This window comes from Elephas maximus, chromosome 2, assembly GCF_024166365.1.
Source record: "Elephas maximus indicus isolate mEleMax1 chromosome 2, mEleMax1 primary haplotype, whole genome shotgun sequence".
Classification (NCBI taxonomy): domain Eukaryota; kingdom Metazoa; phylum Chordata; class Mammalia; order Proboscidea; family Elephantidae; genus Elephas; species Elephas maximus.
In genome coordinates, this window is record NC_064820.1 from 184119188 (window position 1) to 184133594 (window position 14407).

A 14407-nucleotide genomic window follows, 5' to 3' on the forward strand; every position below is an offset into this window, starting at 1 on the left:
TCTAGTGTTGTCCCTATTTTTTTATTCCGTGATCTTTATCATTTTAGATTCTATATTTAGGTCTTTGAATCATTTTGAATTAGTTTTTGTGCATGGAGTGAGGTATGGGTCTTGTTTCATTTTTTTGCAGGTGGATATTCAGTTATGCCAGCACCGTTTGTTAAAAAGACTGTCTTTTCCCCATTTAACTGTTTTCGAGCCTTTGTCAAATATCAACTGCTCATACGTGAATGGATTTATGTCTGGTTTCTGAATTCGGTTCCATTGGTCCATGTATCTGTTGTTGTACCAGTACCAGGCTGTTTTGACTACTGTGGCAGTGTAACAGGTTCTAAAATCAGGTAAAGTAAGGCCTCCCACTTTGTTCTTCTTTTTCAGTAATGCCTCTTTCCCTTCCCTATGAAGTTGGTGATTTGTTTCTCTATCTCATTAAAGAATGTCATTGGGATTTGGATAGGAATTTCATTAAATGTATAGATCGCTTTTGGTAGAATAGATATTTTTATAATGTTAAGTCTTCCTATCCACGAGCAAGGTATGTTCTTCCACTTATGTAAGTCTCTTGGTTTCTTGCAGAAGTGTGCTGTAGTTTTCTTTGTATAAGTCTTTTACATCTCTGGTAAGATTTATTCCTAAGTATTTTATCTCCTTGGGGGCTACTGTAAATGCCATTGATTTGGTGATTTCCTCTTCAATGTTCCTTTTGTTGGTGTAGAGGAACCCAACTGATTTTTGTATGTTTATCTTGTATCCCCATATTCTGCTGAACTCTTCTATTAGTTTCAGTAGTTTTCTGGAGGATTCCTTAGGGTTTTCTGTGTATAAGATCATGTTCTGCGCAAATAGAGACAATTTTACTTCTTCCTTGCCAATCCGAATGCCCTTTATTTCTTTATCTAGCCTAACTGCTCTGGCTAGGACCTCCAGCACAATGTCGAATAAGAGCGGTGATAAAAGGCATCGTTGTCTGGTGCCCATTCTCAAGGGAAATGCTTTCAGGCTCTCTCCATTTAGGATGATGTTGGCTGTTGGCTTTATATAAATGCCCTTTATTATGTTGAGGAATTTTCCTTCTATTCCTATTTTGCTAAGAGTTTTTATCATGAGTTGGTATTGAACTTTGTCAAATGTGTTTTCTGCATCAATTGATAAAATCATGTGATTCTTGTCTTTTGTTTTATTTATGTGATGTATTGCACGAATTGTTTTTCTAATGTTGAACCATCCCTGAATAACTTGTATGAATCCCACTTGGTCATGGTGAATTTTTTTTGATATATTATTGAATTCTATTGGCTAGAACTTTGTTGAGGATTTTTGCATCTAAGTTTGTGAGGGATATAGGTCTGCAATTTTTTTTTTTTTTTTGTGGTGTCTTTACCTGGTTTTGGTATCAGGGATATGGTGGCTTCATAGAATGAGTTTGGGAGTATGCTGTCCTTTTCTATGCTCTGAATACCTTTAGTGGTAGTGGTGTTAACTCTTCTCTGAAAATTTGGTGGAGCTCTGCAGTGAAGCTGTCTGGACCAGGGCTTTTTGTTGTTGTTATTGTTGGGAAGTTTTAAATTACCTTTTCAATCTCTTCTTTTGTTATGGATTTATTTAGTTGTTCTACCTCTGTTTGTGTTAGTTTAGGTATTAGTTAGTTTCTAGAAATTCATCCATTTCTTCTAGGTTTTCCAATTTGTTAGAGTACAATTTTTTGTAGTAATATGATATGATTCTTTTAATTTCAGTTGGGTCTATTGTAATATCGTCCAACTCATTTATTATTCGTGTTATTTGCTTCCTCTCCTTTTTTTCTTTTGTCAGTTTGGCCAATGGTTTATCAATTTTGTTGATTTTTTCAAAGAACCAGCTTTAGGTCTTCTTAATTCTTTCAATTGCTTTTCTGTTTTCTATTTCATTTAGCTCTGCTCTAATTTTTATTGTTTGTTTTCTTCTGGTGCCTGTGGGTTTCTTTCGTTGGTGTCTTTCTATTTGTTCAAGGTGTAGGGATAATTCTTTGATTTTGGCCCTTTCTTCTTTTTGGATGTGTGCATTTATTGATATGAATTGACCTTTGAGCACTGCTTTCGGTGTGTCCCAAAGGTTCTGATAGGAGGTGTTTCATTCTCGTTGGATTCTATGAATTTCTTTATTCCATCCTCAATGTCTTCTATAACCCAGTCTTTTTTGAACAGGGTATTGTTTTTATTGTTCAGTTTCCAAGGGTTTGATTTATTTTTCCTGCTTTTTCTGTTATTGATTTCCACTTTTAGGGCCTTATGTCCAGAGAAGATGCTTTGTAATATTTCAATGTTTTGAATTCCGCTAAGGCTTGCTTTATGACCTAATATGCGGCCTGCTCTAGAGAATGTTCCACGTGCACTAGAAAAGAAAGTATACTTGGTTGCTGTTGGGTGGAGCATTCTGTATAGATCTATGAGGTCAAGTTGGTTGATTGTGGCATTTAGATCTTCCATGTCTTTACTGAGCTTCTTTCTGGATGTCCTTCACCGAAAGTGGTTTGTTGAAGTCTCTTACTATTATTGTGGAGCTGTCTATCTCACTTTTAAATGCTGATAGAGTTTGTTTTATGTATCTTGTAGCCCTGTCATTGGGTACATAAATATTTACCATGGTTATGTTTTCTGGTATATTGTCCCTTTAATCATTATATAGTGTCCTTCCTTATCCTTTATGATGGATTTAACTTTAAAGTCTATTTTGTCAGAAATTAATATTGCCACTCCTGCTCTTTTTTGATTGTTGTTTGCTTGATATAGTTTTTTCCATCCTTTGAGTTTTAGTTTGTTTATGTCTCTAAGTCTAAGGTGTGTCTCTTGTAGGCAACATGTAGATGGATCTTGTTTTTAGTCCATTCTGCCACTGTCTGTCTCTTTATCAGTGCATTTAGTCCATTTACATTCAGGGTAATTATGGATAGGTATGAATTTAGTGCTATTGTTTTGATGTCTTTTTTGTGTGTGTTGTTGACAGTTTCTTCTTCCCACTTAATTTTATGTGCTGAGTAGCTTATCTTTGTATATTGTCCTTTCCTCATACTCGTTGTTGTTGATTTTGTTTCTGCTGAGTCTCTATTTTTTTTTCTTGTATTTTATTTTGATGAGTAGGATAGTTTGTCTCTTTTGTGGTTATCTTATTATTTACCCCTATTTTTTCTAAATTTAAACCTAACTTTTATTTCTTTGTATCGCCATATCTTCCTCTCCACGTGGAAGATCTACGATTACATTTCTTAGCCCCTCTTTATTGTTTTAATGTTGTCTTCTTTTACATGATAACATCGCTGTTACCCTGTTTGGAGCTTTTTTTTTTTAATCTTGCTTTGTTTTTTGATTTCCCTGTCTGGGTTGACTTCTGATTGCACTGTGCAGTGTTCCAGTCTTGGGTTGATACCTGATACTATTGATTTTCTAACCAAATAACTCCCTTTAGTATTTCTTCTTGCTGCATGGTTTCTGTTGGGTAGTCCAAGCTTATTCTTTTTGCCTCTCCTTTGTAGATGACTTTTCATTTATCCCTAGCTGCTCTTAAAATTCTCTTAATCTTTGGTTTTGACGAGTTTGATTATAATATGTCTTGGTGACTTTCTTTTAACATCTACCTTATGTGGAGTGCTATGAGCATCTTGGATAGATATCTTCTCATCTTTCACAATATCAGGGAAGTTTTCTGCCAATAAATCTTCAACAATTCTCTCTGTAATTTCTGTTATCCCTCCCTGTTCTGGTACTCCAGTCATTCATAGGTTATTTCTCTTGATAGAGTTCCATATGATTCTTAAGGTTTCTTCATTTTTTAAAATTCTTTTGTCTGATTTTCTTCAAACATATTAGTGCCAAGTGATTTATCTTCAAGTTCAGAAATTCTGTCTTCTACTTGCTCAGCTCTGCTCCTCTGACTTTCTATTGAGTTGTCTACTTCTGTAATTTTATTGTTAATCTTCTGAATTTCTGATTGCTGTCCGTCTATGGATTTTTCCAGCTTATTAAATTTTTCATTATGTTGCCGAATAATCTTTCTACTTTCTTCAATTGCTTTATCTATGTGTTCCTTGGCTTGTTCTGCATATTACTTCATTTCTTTCCTGATGTCTTGAAGGGTTCTATATATTAAACTTTTGTATTCTGGCTCTGGTAATTCCAGGAATGCACTTTCATCTAGAAGATCCCTGGATTCTTTCTTCTGAGAGCTTGTTGAGGTGATCATGGTGTGTTTCTTTACGTGACTTAAGATTGACTGTTGTCTCCGATCCATCTATAAGTTATTGTATTAGTTATGCTTGCTTACTGTGTCATAGCTGCTTGCTGTTTTGTTTTGGTATGCGCCTATGGGTTGCTTGAGTGAGCTAGCTTGATTATTTTTACCTTTGGAGCTCTGGCGTCCTGTCTCCAGCTGGCTAGAGCTGTTATCAGGTATATCAGTCTAGGAGTCCATTCAGTTTTCTTGTATGAGTTCAGCTCAGGTGTCCAGATAGCTGATCATCAAGTGTGTGGTATAGGCTCTGTCCTACAGTCTCAGAGGGGCAGAGGTGATTGGTGTAGGTACCAGTATCTGGTTGCAGCAGGGAGGCACACTCTGAACAAGGCAGGGGGCTGAGAGCCGGCCCACCCCCCACCCCGAGTGTCTCTGAGGAAAGTGCATCCCTGTTCCCTAGAGTGTGCAGATGGGTAGGTCCTGCAGAAGGACCATGAGCACCCAATGTTTTTGGTTGTAAGGACTGGAAGGTATCACTTATCCTTGGACCCCTGTTGTGGGTGGCTGGGTGACCTGAGTGGAGCTACCAGTCCTTAGGTCCCTGATGTGGGTAGGTGTCAACCCTGTTTAATAGCAAAGCAATGTCAAACATCAAATACCCATCTCTCCACCGTACATCTGAAACAGTTGGAGTCTGCCAACAAGGGCCTATTCTCATGAAATAGGCCCATACAAGTCCATCCAGAGGGGAAAGGTGCTCATAGCTAATGGATCATTTATGCTGGACAGGAGCCGCTTCTGTCCTGAGCTCCCCTGGTTAGTGGAGCTGGCAAATTGTCTTTTTCTCCAACTGGAAATTTTTTTCTTCTCCATGGCCAGGAGGATGGCTCTAGGAGTGCAACAGTGTCTGTCTCAGGAGCAGGGATTTCAGCCACTGAAGCCAGCTTGGGGGTGGGGGGCGCGGTAAAATATACACAAGTACATAGCTTTTGCCAAGAGCACCATTATTCTCTGGTTCCGGAGGTGTGAGTAGGCTGTGTGGCTGGCTGCTTCTCCCTGAGGAAACTGAGACTAAATGCTAGTACAAGCCCGCTGCCTCCACTCCGGGAATGTTGCCTGAGGGCTCCCCGCAGTTCAGGTCCAGTAACTCCGCTCTGCTTCTGAACCATCTCTTCATCCCCCTGCCTCTCTGTTCATTTTCTAAGCTTGCCTTTGATGCTCAGGGCTCCTAGCTTGTCATAAATATACTCATTTCATTTGTTTTTTCAGGTCCTTGTTGTTAAGAGGGCTCGCCAGAAGCATCTGTCTATTCCTCCATCTTGGCTCCACCTCAAATATAGGCCATTTTAACACTGAAAAAACAAGGACATTATCTCAGGTTTAAAGTTTATTCCTTCCAAAGAGAAGCATTTAGCAACTGTATTAGTTATCTCTTGCTGCCTAAGGAAGTATCCCCAAATATAGGAGCTTATACAACAAAAAAGTATTATCTCACATTTTCTGGATGGAGATTAACTGGAAGCCTCTGACCCAGGGTCTCTCACAAGGCTCCAATCAAGGAATCCCCTGAGGCTGTAGTCATTTCAAAGCTGAACAGGGGAGGATCCATTTCTAAGCTCACTTAGGTGGCTGTTGACAGGTCTCAGTCCTTGTTGGCTCTTGACTCCAGGCCTCTCTCAAATTCTACCTATCTGGGCCTCCACATAGAGCAGAACACAGCATGGCAGAGGTCCTCTCGAAGAGTGAGTGAATTAGAGAGCGGTAGAAGTGGAAGCCATAGTCTCTTTTTGACCTAATCTCAGAAGTGATATCCCATAATTTTTCTTTTTTTCTTCTTTTTATGTAGTATTCATTTGAAATGAGAGGCTAGGTGGTCCATCCCAAACTCAGGGTATGAATACCAGGAAGCAGGGATTTGTGGACCATCTTAGAGACTGCCTAGCTCAGAAATCTTGTATGAACGTTTTCATGTTTTATTACACTTTGTGTTTATGGAGCTCTATAATTAAAAAAAAAAAAAAAAAAGGTAGAAGCGAAAGAAAATAAAGGCTTCTCAGAAGTAATAACTGAATAGGGTATTCCTGCACAAAGAAATGGGTTGCTAGAGTCTCATACTCATATAGAAGAATATGAGCAAAAATTACCAGGTAAGAAATGGCAAGGTGTATCACTTGGTATGTCCCTGGGTAGTGCAACATTTAACATGCTCAGCTACTAACTGAAAGATTGGTAGTGTGAGTCCACTAAAAAGCACCTTGAAAGAAAGGCCTGGCAATCTACTTCCAAAAAATCAGCCATCAAAAACTCTATGAAGCATGGTTATATTCTGACACACATGGGGTTGTTATGAGTTGGAATCAACTCAATGGCAAATGGTTTGGTTTGATTTTGTAATGTCACAGGAGAGGCAGAGGGGACCAAGCCCTGCACAAACTGGTGTGTCATACTGAGAAGTCTGAGGTTTATTTTATGGGAGGTGATTTAAAAGATACCTGGGGGGCGTGTTAAAGTCTTCTTGTCAAGATTATGAATATTATATTTTTGAAAATATTAGTTAATAGAACACTGCTTTAGATAAAAAGCATCAGCATAGAGTTGTTTAAAACTTGCATGTATATTTGTTGTTTACTCAGTGGTTGAGTTTCTAAAAAGAGGTGGGTAATTTGCAATTAATTTTATGATTAAAAAAATAAAGATGAATCAGAGTCCTTTGCTAATAAATTTGGGCAAAATATGTCAAGCAGGTAATTTTTATTTTATATTTTCTCATCGCATATTACTATGAAATATTTATGGGGACAGAGGTAAAATAAATATGAAAATGATTATTAATGAAATAAACATCACTGTCAAGCTTAGCCTCCTATCATTAGCAAAATTATTCTCCATCCACTCCATTGTGAGAATTCTTGATCATAATCAGTAAGTTCAATGTTAGCAAGGCCTTTAATCTTGTGGGTACCATTGCATATTGTTCTGAATAATGTTTTCATTAAGGAGCAACAGATGTCAGTGAAGTGTCACTCTTAAGTGTCTGGGAAATTCCATCCAAATATAATGGTGATTCTTTTCATAGTTTCTTCATCTAGGGGTCTCCCTAAAATGGTAACTGACATTTTCCAGGCATGACTTCATAAAAATGCATATGTGTGCAACACACAGAAGAATGCATGGGCACACACACATACATTGAGGGAAATGCATTTCCACAGGACATAACTTAGAATATCTCAATTCAACATCACTGGTAGATTCTGGTCTGCAAATCACCTTGGATAATGCTATGAATATGCTCATATAACCTTCAGATGGACCCCTGTGGGTAATTCTGAATACGCTTCTAGTATGTCATACAAAATCTCTTGGCAATCAGTTAAATATTAATCCAAACTTGTACATGTTTACTTTTTTCATATTTTAAGGGTACAAAAATAAGATTATATATTTTTCAAAATTCAGATTACTTGATATAGTGCCCACCTCACAATCAAGAAAAATTGTTCTCTCTGCTCTGGGATTTCTTTAGTCATGAAAATTTCTAGAAGGCTCGGGGGTATACTCAACCCAAGTTGTCTTGGTTGCAATTGTCTAACAATATGAAACTTAGAAAATCCAACAAGTCTTCCATTGCTCCTATTTTCTGCTCTCATTGCCGTTGTCTCTGTCAACAAAGGGTCCTTGCAAAAACCAATAATTCTTCATAGCTCAACGCCAGCAGGGAGAGTGTTTCTCAGGGAGGGAAAAAGGTGAGTAAGATATCACTCTTTTCAGGGAGGTTAGTTACTCCAAGCCTGGGCTCTTTCAAGAAGAGCTTAAGCGTAGATCTCTGTTAGTTTTTTTGTTTGTTTTTTCAAACACAAAGGTCAGTAGCTGCAGTCACTCACTGTTGCCAGAACCAGCCTCCATCATGCCCTTGTAGGGTTTGGGTTGCAAACTCCCAGGCCCACAACGATAACATGGATGCACAAAGCAGGCCAGCTGGGGTTGTCTGTGTTGAACCAAAGAGCACCTACCTCTCCCAGATGATTGTTACCATGCGAGAACAAGGGCCGAATACCATGCTATTGGATTTTTCAAGAGAAACCAGAAATTCAGATTTTTATGTAAATCTTCTGTTTTAAATGTTGCTGGCTAACTTCTGTATTTTAAAGATCACTATGGAAGCCAACTAAAACATATCTGGAAGTCATATATGGCCAAAAGAGATTCATCTTCTTCTGAATTCGGGTAGAATTTCTGGCAGTTCCCTGTCAATATACTGCTGCAACCACTTTTGAATGATCTTCAGCAAGATTTTACTTGTGTATGATATTAATGATATTGTTCGATATTTTCCATATTTGGTTGGATCACCTTTCTTTGGAATAGGCATAAATATGGATCTCTTCCAGTTGGTTGACCAAGTAGCTGTCTCCCAATTTCTTGGCATAGACAAGAGAGCATTTTCAGTGCTGCATCCATTTGTTGAAACATCTCAATTGATATTTCATCAATTCCTGGAGCCTTGCTTTTCTGTAATGACTTTAGTGCAACTTGGACCTCTTCCTTCAGCACATACTATCAGTTCCTGATCATATGCTACCTACTGAAATGGTTGGCAGTCAACCTAGTCTTTTTGGTATAATGACTCTGTATATTCCTTCCACGTTCTTTTGATACTTCTTGCATCATTCAATATTACCAATCTATTATTGGAAAGGAAGAAATGAAGATAGGATGGATGTAACCCAAAACCAAACCCACTGCCTTTGATTCAATTCTGACTCATAGCGAACTTATAGGACAGAGTAAAACTGCCCCATAGTTTCCAAGGAGCACCTGGTGTATTCAATGAGATAAATTTATATTTTTGAATGTGGGAAGGTTAAAGTCTTTCATATTTACAGTTATCTGTTATTTTTCCAAATTCCATTTTAGCCTAGACAGTAACAGGAATTTTCATATTTTCAGACTAGATAAATGTAAGGAACACTAATTTCTGACTATTCTCTTTTGCAAATTTGCCAGGAACAGTGTATACACTTAATGACAATCTCGTATCTCTTTCTCATTCCAACACACACTTGAGTCTTTTCAGCAGGCCAGAGCTATTAACTATTTTTCTCTTTCATACTCTAACTCTGTCACTTAGCTGTATCAGTCTGGGCAGGTGATTTAATATTACTTTGCCTTAGTTTCCCTCTCTAATAAAAACCCAAACCCACTGCCGTCGAGTCGATTCCAACTCATAGCGATCCTGTAGGACAGAGTAGAACTGCCCCATAGAGTTTCCAAGGAGCGCCTGGTAGATTTGAACTGCCAACCTCTTGGTTAATAGCTGTAGCACTTAACCACTATGCCACCAGGGTTTCCTCTCTATATAATAGGGATGATAAAAGTGCTTATCTTAGACTGTGAAGAATACTGGAAGAATAAATGAAATAATGCCTTTAAAGGGTTTAGGACACTGCCTGACACATAATAAATGCCCAATAAAATTAGATATTATTGTTATTACTACTCTTTCATAGAGGAAGGCACACCATACTTAGAATCTGTACCAAAGTTATTTTCCTAAAAATGCTTTCTACAATGCCTATTTTTTTTTTTTTTCTTTTTTTGGTGACCAGTGCCTCTTGAGAATCAAGTAGGACTAGATATTTATTTGTCTTTTGTCTCAGACATACAGAAAACTGGTTGTCTAATTGGAGATATACCCCTGTCTTTGAGCTCATTAGTACTATCTGAAACTAGCTAAACTAACAACCAAACACACACAGAACCTAAAGCTACTATGACAGCCACATGTTAATAATAAAATGCTGAGAACCTCTGTGGATCACTAAGCATTTAAAAGGATACGATTATCTAACAAAATGTTATTTTAATCAAGAAATTACCATTTTCAGGTGTCACTCTCAACAAAAATAGATTGAAAATTTTTCTCTAGAAAACTTCGGGTGAGTTAAGATGTACCTTTTTTTTAATTAAAAAAAAAAAAAACACACTGTTATTAGTTTGGCTCCCTGAAGGCAAGAAAGTCCACCTGGATAAGTAAATTAATCTAAAAAGGAGGAAAAGGCTGAGAGAGAAAATCTTTTGGGTAGATAGGAATTCGTTACTCTTTCAGAGTCTGCATTGGCCTTTGATCAGTCAATGCTAGAAGTTGTAGTAAGAAAAAAACATTCAATTTACCAGTAGACTATTTATTTTCATCAACTTCTCATTAAGCCAGCAAAGAGAACCCCAGTCTTTTAGTTCAGTTCCATAATATGAACATGTTTCACCCTTCAGGGCACTGTCGCTGTTATCTAGCGTTGCTCTAACAGAAATACCACAGGTGGGAGGCTTTAACAAACAGAAAGGTATTTTCTCACAGTTTAGGAGGCTAGAAGTCTGAATTCAGGGTGCCAGCTCTAGAGGAAGGGGAAAGGCCCTTGTTCCTTGGTGACCTTCCAGTGGCTTAGCATCTGTCTTCTCCCATCTCTGATTGCTCCTGTGTCCTAATCTGATCTTTTTATATCTCAAAGGTGAATGGCTTAAAACACACCCTGTGCTGATATGGCCTCTTGATATTAACAGAAAAAATTCATTCTCAGATGGGATTGTAACCACAGGTATTAAAAAAAAAAAATTGCCATCGAGTCGATTCTGACTCATAGCAACCCCAGAGGAAAGAGTAGAATATAAGGGTTAGGATTTATAACACCCACTTTCAGGGGACACAATTAAATCCATAACAGGCACTATGGTATAGTGGTTAGGAACCTAGGTTCACCCTGGATTCAAATTCCAGCTTATGAAACTTAGCTCAGTGACTGTGCCTAAGGTATCTAAGAGTCACTGCATTTAAATGTAATATGAAGCCAATGATAATGTCTCCTTCTTCATATTATTATCTGCTTCTTCATGGCATTGTTGTGAGGGTTAAAATGAATTGAAATACACAATTACTTAGAACAGTGTCTGATATCTAGTAAGCATTAAATTATTATTAGTTATCATTTTTCTTTATATTTTTTAAAATGCTTTTGCTCTAGAAAGTGATTTACATTTCAACAGAAACTATAAAGAATGATAGATAAGGTTTTACTTTGAAAAGTCATGTGACACACATGACCATGTAAAATATTTCTCAACTTGGAGCTATTGAGGGAACCAGGTGGTTCTGATAGGCCTCTGTGTCATAATTCACTCTAAATGACAACCAAAATGAACCACAAAACTTCCATATAGCCGCACCTATGTTTTGAGAATTGTTTTAGAAAGCTTAAAATGTAATTTTTTTTTTACATTCTTTCATTTAACCTTTTTCTATGTATTGGGCTTTAAATTGCCTTGATCATTCATCAATGGAATAAAATAATTCTGGACTGATACATGACTTTGAGAAAATATCTTACACTAATTACAATTTTTAGCATTATTTTCTTATTTACTTGGGGATTAGGAGTTCTCCTTAATGATATCCCAAATCAGTTTTTTATAAATTGATATTTACTATGGAAATCTTACTGTGGACTTGACCATATCCACAAAAAAGTTCACATTCACACCCACATGCTCGTGCATGAGATGGTCAGTGTAACATTTTTTACTAGCAAAAAAATTGGAAACAGCTTAAGTGTTCATCAAGAGAGATTAATTCAATCAATTCTGGCACCTGTGTACAATGGAAGACTGCCCAGATGTTGAGAAAAAAATAAAAAATCTGATAGGCCTTAATGTGCTAATACGGAAAGTTCTCCAAGGTGTATTATTTAAAAAAAAAAAAATGTAAGATGCAGAAATATTTATGGACAGATCCATTAGGTTACACAAAAGCGTGTGTGCACACACAAAGGAAGCTTTTAGCAAAATAGTTTCCAGAGCAGATTTTGTGATGAAGTGTAGGGGTTTTCACATTGTATTTGGTATCTCTTGATAATGTTGGTAAATTCTAATGCCAACAACATCTAAGTGATACCATAATGGGTCATTTCATTTTCTTATCTTTCATTCTCTGTACCTAAAAATAGTAGCTAATGTATTTTAAGGTAACATCATATTGAACATTTTGATAAAATAATAAAACCTTTTCCTTAGTTTATCTGCATCATTTTATAGCCTTAATTTCAATTTTTATTTATCATAGTTGTATGTTCATTTAAAAAGATTCCCCTTTAAAGTGAGAGTTCCTTCAGAGCTCCAAGGATTTAGCATAATACTTGATATGCATGGGAGATATTTGATAAAGGTTTGCTGGTTATATGATCCAACATAATACAGTAAAAATGCATAGGCTTTGGAATAAAATAGGCCTGGATTTAAATTATGACATTTCCAATATCTACCTGGATAATCACATGCATGTTATTTGACTTTACTGAACTGCCAGGAAAATAAAATAGAGATAATAACAATTCTTATGTCATGGGATGCTAGCAACGATTACATGATACATGATTTTTAGAGAACATGCCACTGTGATTATTACATAGTAAGCCTTCAATAACATTAAGATCTCTTCCTCATTTCCCTCTTCCTACTCATCATTTAGTAAACCTCTATAAGCTACCATGACCTCCTTGAAAACATTATGATACATTTTTTTTTTTTTTAAGAAATATCTAAGTGGATTCCTACTGGAATGGGAAAAAAGTGAAATAATCCATAATTAACTTGACAGAGGATGGGGAATTCCACTCCCATTCATAAGCAGTAAGGAGTTGGCTAAGAGAAATTAATTTTAAAAAGGTGTTTTCCCATCACACATTTTATCACTCACTGTGTTTACGAATATATACTTAAGCAGGAAAAACAAGATGATATAAAAACATTGCCTTCAAAGGCAATGTAAGCAGCAGCAGGCAGCATCAGTAATTTGAGAGTTAAGTGCAAAAAGCTTTATGTAAGATAATATATAACCCAATTATAGAGATGCAAGTCATAGCTGTGTATTAATCTGAAAGAATTACAGTCACTTCCACTGCCTTTGTATTTTTTATTACTTTGGATTCCCTCAGTGTGAAGGGTCAAGGGAACTGCCCTTTCAAAGATTTTGTGTGGTTGTTTTTCTTGCAGGCAGGGATCAGGTGATCTTTGTTGTTTTTTTTTTTTTCTAAAATTATTAGCTCATTTGTTTTGAAGTTGGGTTCCAGAAATTAAACTTTAACTACCAGCTGAAGTTGTCTTTTTTTTTTTAATGTGGAATTAAATCATGAATTTAGATTAATAGCCTTTTTGTAATATTGTCATACCCAGTGGACTCATTACAGACCCACAAGCAGTAGGAAAGATAAGGAAATGCAGTTACTCGTATATTTGGAATGTTGACATTTGGTATCTAGCTCTAAAGTGGATGTTTACACAGTAGCTGTCTTTAATATCTTTTTTCCAATAGGCTATATATTATTTCTGACTTTAATATTTCATCCTATATACAGTGCACTGAACAACCAGCTGTGAGCCCATGCATAATTAAACATATTTCATGAGGCATTTTAGATATTATAAGCATGTCCCTCCCCTCATCTGCAGAGAATTGAGCCGCTGCCTATTATAGGGTTTGAGGGGGTCATCCGATCTTAATGAAGTTCAATGAAATCTGAAGACTGGTTAGAAAAGTCTCAACCGTAACTGCTTGGTTTCTATTGAAATATATTGGAAAGCAGAGATTGTATCATCATGAAATTTTCACACATGGCAGAACTCCATTTGTTAACAGTCACAGAGGGTGATGCTTGGCATTTTAAACTCCACCACAGTATCAAACTCATTATCATGTGAACTGATAAGATCTAGTACAGGATGAAAAAAATGGGTCATTGTTGATTGTGATTTTTATTAAAGTCGCCTAATTTTGATTTTTCGACTTAACAATTCACTTCCTCTTTTTTAAGTGTGTGTTCTAGACAATTGCAAATAATAGTTCTGTTGTTGTTGTTCGTTGCCATGGAAGTTGGCTCTGACTCAAAGCAACCTTATGTGTAGCAGAATGAATCATTTCCCCATCCTACACCATCTTTATGATCTTTTTGGTATGTTTGAGTCCATTGCTATGGCTATTGTGTCAATTCATCTCATTGAGGGTTTCCCTCATTTTTGCTGACTTTTTACTCTAGCCCTTACTCTTTCTGAGGTCATATTATACAACGTTCATATATCTCGAGTTTTCTTCATGAAAAGTCATAGTTCACAGCTGTGAAGGACTAAAATGAAGCCAGCAAGACTGAGAATCTTTTCA